Source organism: Vigna unguiculata, chromosome 8 (assembly GCF_004118075.2).
Source record: "Vigna unguiculata cultivar IT97K-499-35 chromosome 8, ASM411807v1, whole genome shotgun sequence".
Taxonomy (NCBI): Eukaryota; Viridiplantae; Streptophyta; class Magnoliopsida; order Fabales; family Fabaceae; genus Vigna; species Vigna unguiculata.
Window position 1 is genome coordinate 28,758,265 of NC_040286.1, and position 5,934 is coordinate 28,764,198.

General features: G+C 36.1%; 1 pseudogene; it reads right to left on the reverse strand.

Annotated features, from left to right (window-relative positions):
- Positions 1-3,305: 3,305 nt before the first annotated feature.
- LOC114195066 lies at positions 3,306-5,934 on the reverse strand (annotated as a pseudogene).

Genomic DNA, 5,934 nt, shown 5'->3' on the forward strand with positions numbered 1-5,934 from the left:
CAGATTTTTGGATATAGATGCAATGATAAGCGTTTGTACATGTTTCTATATACATGAACATGGAAATGAAATGCCTAAACATGATCAAATGTCCTGGAATCACAAAATAAACCATCAAGCCAAACTTGGGAGCACTAGTCAAGACAAAGTTTTAATAGGAAAAATTCTCAAATCAATATGCAAATGATGATGAAATGCTATAATATGATAAATTCACCCGTAAAGCTATCGAGGAAAATGAATGAAAGATTTTCCAGACCTTAAATCGTCATAAAATGGACCCTAAATGCAAAAATGAAAAGTGTTTAATGAAATGCTTAAGTGAAAACTTAGTTTTGACCAAGTGTTTGATGAAATGCTTGAATGAGATAAATTATTATTTATGCAATGGAAAAGACTTAGACAAGTTAACATATGTAAACATAAGTCAAATGAATGGTTAAATTGCAATAAAAACTCCAAATGCTCAAAATCATATGTCAAACTAAATAAGATAGCAAATGCACCAAAACTATTTTTGAATTTGGAAATGAATTTCATGCAAATTTATGGGTCTAGATGCAATGATAAGGTATGGACATGTTTCTATAACATGAGCCTATAAATGGTATGCCTAAACATGATCAAATGTGCTTGAATCACAAAGTCACCCATTAAACCAAACCTGGCAACACTAGTCAAAACAGAGTTTTGACAACACGTGTCCAGTTTCTTTGCTATGGATGAACTGCTATTTTTAGCATTTCAACAAGTATATTATGATGCAAATGAAATGTAGAAATAAAGAAATGAACAAAATATATAAGAAATTATAAAATGGCCAATGAACCTAAATGATGAAAGCTAATTTCTATCAATGGTTGAATTGGTTAACATAAAGATGAAAAATGTTTCTTGTGCACTGTAAATATTAGAAACAATTCTTAATATGCTAAGGTATGTAGTGTGGATGATCAGAACTATCCAGAAAACACCAAAACTAAAAATCACTCATTAAAGCAACTTGGCAGCAAGAAAAACTATGCTAGTTTCATGCAGAATTTAGTAAAATGGGCTTGAAATGCAGTTGTGCATAAATGCATGATTTCATCATCTAAACATGAGTAATATGATGCTAATGGACTACCAAAACACAGAATTTACCAAAAGGACTAATAGCACAAACCCACTCCATCTTTTAATGGAAGTTCTCTTAACTTAAGGAACTAATCTTTCCACATCTGTTTTTCTTAAGGTTGCTAAGAATATCCAAATCCAAATTTTAGTATTAAGTGTAGCTTACTCAATATATAAATTACTTCTTCATTGAATTTACCAAAGGGATTAAAGCAACTTGGCAGCAAGAAATATTATGCTATTTCATACATAATTTAGAAAAATGGGTGTGAACATGAAGTTGTGTATCAATGCGTGGTTTTATCATCTAAACATGAGTCATAAGATGTTAATGGACTACCAAAACATAGAATTTACCAAAAGGATTAATAACACAAACTCACTCCATCTTCTAATGGAAGTTCTCTTAACTTAAGGAACTTATCTTTCCACTTCTGTTTTTCTTAAGGTTGCTAAAAAAGTTCAAATGAAAATTTTAGTATTACGTATAGCTTACTCATAATATACATTAATTCTTCATATTATGTTTGTTAGTTTGATCATTTTATACTTCCTATTTACATGAGTTTGCTTTCATGTAGATTTATTCAAAGCATCACACTCTACACTCTCTGCATTCTACACTCTGCATTCTGCATTCTGCTTTCAATATTCTACATTCTACTAAGCCCAACTATGAAGAACTTGGTGGCATTATTGATGTTGGTCACCTTAGTCATTGCCAATGCAAGGAATCCACCAAAGTCGCAACAGGGGATGTTGCAGGATGTGCATGGCCTGGCATGCAAGAATGATGACATGCTTGAAGCTTCAGACATTTTGCTGCAGGACCTGCAAGAGCTGGTATGTCTGAATTTTGATATGGTTGTTGCTTTAGATAGTAGTGGTAATTTCACTACTGTCTCTTAAGCCATAACAATTGCTCTAGTGTTAAGTTCCAGCAGATTTGTTTTTTTTTCATACTGGGCAAACCACTTTTCATAATTATGAGAATAAGCATTTTTTTTAAAAAATTATGAATTTGGGCAAAACGTGTTGGGAGTTCATGTTTTCTCATGAAGAAATCGTGAGGGGGTGTGTGTTTTTGGGTCAGAGTTGGTCAAAGAGAGAGATTGTGTAGGAGCCAAACATTTTCTAATTTAGAAAACATGAAGGGGGGGTGTGTGTTTTTCGGTCAGAGTTGGTCAAAGAGATAAATTGTGTAGGGGCTAAACGTTGTCTAATTTAGAAAACATGAGGGGGGGTAGGCGTTTTCTACTAGAAAACGTAGGGGGTAGGACGTTTCCTACTAGAAAAAACAGGGGGTAGGATGTTTTCTAATTGAAAATGTGTAGGGGTAACACGTTTTTAGGTGTTTAATTTTTTTTTCTATTCGCAACCCCAACCCTTTATTTCGATTCTGGATACTCATATGCTTTTGGTCGCTACGAACCACATATTGTTGCTTTTGATCTTCTTCGCAGGTTAGTTAAGGCCACGCCTTGCTCCAAGCAACAATATGTGGTTCGTAGCGACCAAAAGCATATGAGTATCCAGAATCGAAATAAAGGGTTGGGGTGCGAATAGAAAAAAATTTTAAACATCTAAAAACGTGTTACCCCTACACATTTTCAATTAGAAAACGTCCTACCACCTACGTTTTCTAGTAGAAACCGCCTACCCCCCACGTTTTCTAAATTAGAAAATGTTTGGCCCCCACACGATTTCTATCTTTGACCAACTTTGACCAAAAAACGTATACCCCCCTCACAATTTCTTCATGAGAAAACATGCACCCCTAGAATGTTTTGCCTAAATTTCTTAATTTTTAAAAAAAAAATGCTTATTCTTGTAATTATGAAAAGTGATTTACCCAGTACATAAAAAAGACCCAGCAGATTTACTATAAAGATCAAAGTTGAACTATATCAGGAGAATGTGGTAGTTCCTTCTAACAAGACCAACCTTTTTTTGGTTGGGGATGGAAGAGGCATCACTATCATTACCACAGCTAAAAACGCACATGAAGGTCTTGAGGCCTTGGGCACTGCACTGTAGGTAAGTTTATCTATGTCTACACTTACAAGTTACGGGAATATATGACTTTTGAAGGAATGCAAAGACAAAACCAATTATGATTTATTTTATTAAGTCATCATATATATATATATATATATATATATACATACATACATACATCATCAGAGAATTTACAAGTCAAGTTTATAAGGGAATCCAGTAGAATTGAGCCACTGGGAGCCATTAATAAAGTTTCTGGGAGTAAAAGGCTCGACCTCAACAAGATCCGTGATGACCTTGAATCCCTCCCATGTGACTCTTTTGGAGGTATCAGCACCAGCTCCAAATTTTTTATACTCCCTGTAGACTAGAGTGTTAAGACCAATAGTAGTGCCTTCCCACTCTAACCACCCAGCTGGCTAAATTATATCCGTCATAAAACTTTCCATGATGACAGTTCTTGAATAATTCTTCCAAGGCCTCCCTAGATATGTTTAGAAGTTTTGTTTCACGACTTCAAACATGAGAGTGGCACCAATCCTGTAGTTTTGGATTATAATGCCACCTAAGGGTGTCGCAAATTGTCTTCCTTGGATAGTTATAACGTTCTGTTGGCCCGTGAGAGGATTTCTCAATTGGATGTTGTTATGACTTTGGCAAGTGTACCAAGTCGCGCAAGTAGTAACCGGTAAGACCGGGATATCGTTTCCCAAGAGACTCGTGTATACTAAATAATTGTGTAATTAGTGATTAATTTAAACTAATGAATATATTCATGATTTGGGTTTTTATATGCAAGAAAGTAAATATTTCATAAACAATTAAAATTGAACTTGGATATTTGAAGACTCTAGAAAATGGTAAAGGCTAGAAATGCAATGGATTGATATTGTTGGAGTTAGACTTCACCTACTTCACTCTCATGTATATTAAGCAATAAAACTCTTCTCCATTAATTACTAATGTCAACCCACAAGTTTACTCAAACTCTAATCCCTTAGTTGAATGAGCCTAGGTTTCCTTATTTAGAGTCAATTCCTTGAATCCCTAAATAAACAAACCCGCTTTACAAATTAGGGTTTAAGACAACTAATGGGTCAAGTTCCATTCCTAGATACAAGTTCCATTAGGTATCTTGTTCCAATTCAAGGTTTCAAGAGATATTTTCCAATACCTAATGACCCAAATATCATGCAATGAATGGGTAAAACAAAGCAAGCTTTAAATGCATAAACAAAGATACTAGAAATCAATGGAAGAAGCATATATATATTCAAACCATTCGAAAATACATAAGAGTTCAGTGGCTACATCTAACCCCAACAAAAATGGGTTTAGCTCTCCATTGTCATGGAGAGCTCAAGCTTACAAAATGGAAAATGGAAGAGAAAGAGATACAAAGAGGAAGATGGAGTTGTTCCCACAAGCCCTAACACTCCTCCAAGCTCTCCAAATCACGTTGCTCGAGCTCCAAAATGTCCAAGATCGGTTTCCCCTCGCGAAAACAGAAGAAAAAGAGCCAACTTGCCACATCAGCGAAAATGGGCGCCTGGCGGAAGGGTCTCACCGCCAGGCGCTAGCCATCAAACAGTGGGCAAATTCCTCATCTACCGCCCGGTGGTGGCCAGGTGCCGCCAGGCGGTGACCAGCAGTGGCGCCTGGCTGGCGCTTGGCGCTGGCGGCCTGTTGCGCCTGGCGCTGTATTTTTGTCGCCGGGCGCTTCCTGTTGATATTTTTGCTCTTCTCCTTGTTATTCCGGGTCACTCATTTATTTGGACTTTTGGAGCAAAGCTTCCAATCTACAAAAAGGATACAAAAAAAATGGGGATTAGTGGTATATTTGGATCAATGCAACTCACAATGTATTTATTTACAAAAGTAAGGTAAAATTGAGGATTAAGTAGGTTAAAAGCTTTGGAAGAGATGATTTTGCTAATGAAATATAGCTTAGATAATGGTAAAAATTAACATTATCAGATGTCACAATTCTGTAACACCAATTGTGTTGTATTCCCAAAGATGAAATCCATTGTGCCTTCAATTAGACATTTCACAAAGAAATGATAACCCTGCATGACGTAGAAAGTGTCTTGATTTCCAAGTATCTCACAGTTGTAAAATGTTGAGTTACTCCCTGTTACTGCTAGGGTCACCACTTGTTCGTTTGAAGGTCCTACTGAGTTCTGGAAGATGATGTTAGTCGCCAGGAAAGATGTACTTTGAACAACTGTATCACCAAAACAAGAGGTTAACTTTAAAATTGTTTATTTTTTTTTCTACAAACATACTTAACCATGCAAAGTCACAATTAAATAAATTTTAAAAAATGATACCATTACTTTCAAAAGTCATATATTCCCGTAACTTGTAAGTGTAGACATAGATAAATTTACCTATAGTGGCAGTGCCCAAGGCCTCAAGACCTTCATGTGCGTTTTTAGTTGCAGTAATGATGGTGATGCCTCTTTCATCTCCAACCAAAAAAAGGTTGGTCTTGTTAGAAGGAACTACCACATTCTGCTGATATATTCTAACTTTGATCTTTATAGTAAATCTGCTGGAACTTAACACCGGAGTAATTGCTATGGCTTCAGAAACAATAGTGAAATTACAACTACTGTCTGAAGCAACAACCATATCAAAATTTAGACCTACCAGCTCTTGCAGGTCCTGCAACATGTTTGAAGCTTCAAGCATGTCATCATTCTTGCATGCCAGGCCATGCACATCCTGCAACATCCCTTGTTGCGACTTTGGTGGATTCCTTGCATTGGCAATGACTAAGGTGACCAACATCAACAATGACACCAAGTTCTTCAT